Genomic DNA, 2,487 nt, shown 5'->3' with positions numbered 1-2,487 from the left:
CAGGTTCTCTGACTTGGCCTCAAGCACCTTTGCCTGCTAAGCCACCTCACTGGCCCAGGCTGGCCTTACTTTTGAAACCAATTAGTATCCCACTGGGTTTGTGTACCATATTTTCTTTACCCATTCTTATGTTGATGGAAACAAAGTTGATTTATCCTATTATGAATAATATTGCAATGAATATTGACATGCAAATGTCTATCACTTGAACATACTTCATTTTCTTTGGATGTGTGTACAGAAAGTGGATTGCTGGTAGTTCTTTTAACTTTTTGAAAAGTCTCCATACCATTTTCTACTTACAAATTTTAATATCAATGAGATAGCAAAACACATGTGAGATAAGGAGAAAAGGGGGAAGAATGGAATGGGAGGTTTAAGTAAGAAAAGCAACAGGAGCATAGGGCAGAGGAAAAGGCGGAGGGAAGGATAATCAACACTAAGGATGTTTGATAAAGCAATATGGAAACCTACTACTTTGTAATATAATACAGTCATATAAAAAAGTCTACTTCGAGTTACCCTACATGGGGGATAGTGCTCTTCCCAGCAGCCATCTGTTGCCAAATAAAAATCAATACCAGGTGTAGGATCTCTTCTCTCAAGGTGTTGTCCATGGTTATTCCAGAAACCCCGAACTTCACACAGGCTATTGTCACTACTCTTGTTTGGCCACCTGAACCTGCTGGTAAGAGCCTATTGTTGTCGATATTACAAACTTTGATCGCAAGACATGGAGAAATCAAGTTGGTACTGACCAGGAAGCTTCCTCCCTGATGACTAGCTTTCATAGTACCAGAAGATGCTACACAGGCTGCTGGGGGAGAAAAGCCACCAGTAGTCTTATCCAGGTCTGGATCCTATGAGCTACAATAACATCCAGCATAGGAAAATCCACTCCTGGCTGCAATAGTGGCATGAATGTTAACAGAGTAACCAGCTGCATTCTGCTTTCTGCTTTGATTTGAGGTCTGCTCCTTAGGAAGAAAGATGTCCAGTTCGGTAAATCGGACCCAGGACCCATGGCTGGGGAGCTTCTAAGCCCCAGGTATGAATCTACTACTATAATTTTTCTAAATAGACATACTGTCAAGCAGATCTCTAAATTTGTGTCTCTTTGTCCATTGCTTAATACAGCTTTCACTCCTCATAAAAGAAATTTCTTTGAACAGTGGACAGTGGTTAACACAGAAATTCACAGCTGGTTGACGTACAGAGAATAAGTGTCCATGGAGTACTCAACCGTAAACAAGACATCTCTATCACCCCACTCCTCCCAAGGATCATGAAAAATGCAAGACAGGGAACAGAAAGATTGTAAGAGCCAGAGATCATGAAAGAAAAAATGTCTTCTGGACATGACAGGACTGCTGCACCCATAAACTTGCTGCCACTGTGGTTGCCTGCACAAGACCAATCCATTCCACATTCCAGAATGGAGTGGAAAGAAGCTCACGATCTCCTACCCTGAGCTGAGGAGCTGTTGGCCGCTGACTGCTGCTGGGAGAGAGAGTTTGCTTTCTGTAAGGAGATGGTGGCCTGGTAGGTTGACCATGCTCCAGTTGATAGTCTCACACACATGAGGATATGAGCAGCACAAATCTGACTTGGTGGATAATTTAAAAGAAATGAGAATAGAGTGGGATGTGTTGGTGTACACCTTTAATCCCAGCACTAGGGGGGCAGAGGCAGGCGGATCTCTGTGAGTTCAAGGCCAGCCTGGTCTACGGAGCGAGTTCTAGGACAGCTAGAGCTGTTACACAGAGAAACTCTGTCTTGAAAAACCACAAAAAAAGAAAGAGAGAGAGAGAGAGAGAGAGAGAGAGAGAGAGAGAGAGAGAGAAAGGAAGGAAGGAAGGAAGGAAGGAAGGAAGGAAGAAAGAAAGAAAGAAAGAAAGAAAGAAAGAAAGAAAGAAAGAAAGAAAGAAAGAAAGAAAGAAAGAAAGAAAGAAGAAATGAGGACATGAAGATTGGGAGATGAGCAGGGATGAATATGATCAAAATACATTATTTGTGTGTATGAAATTCTCAAATAATCAAAATATTACATATATTCTGAAAGTCCATTATCAGTAATTATCAGAGAGATGTAAACTAAAATCACAACCACATTTGTTCAAATGACTACAATAATTAGTGTTAATGAGGATGTAGAGAATAAGAGAACATTTGTACGGCATAGCTAGGAATGGAAACCAGCATATTCATATGAATTTCAATTTGAGCCAGTCCACAAAAAGCTTAGATTTAGATGTAAATTTGCACTCCACTCATAGATCGTCTGAAGGGGTGTGTATCTTTACAATGTTCCTCCTCTCGTTCTGTCCATTTATTTTGATCTTCTCAGATATATTTCATCAATATTTTTGCCATGTACGTATACATGATTTATTAGTTTGTACCTCATTATTCCCTTTGCTTTGAATTGATTGTAAATGATATTGTGCTTCTATTTTCCATTTCTACATATGAGTTAGACAAGTGGTT

The sequence above is a fragment of the Peromyscus leucopus genome, chromosome X (genome assembly GCF_004664715.2).
Source record: "Peromyscus leucopus breed LL Stock chromosome X, UCI_PerLeu_2.1, whole genome shotgun sequence".
NCBI classification, from domain to species: Eukaryota; Metazoa; Chordata; class Mammalia; order Rodentia; family Cricetidae; genus Peromyscus; species Peromyscus leucopus.
This window is presented reverse-complemented; position numbering follows the sequence as displayed.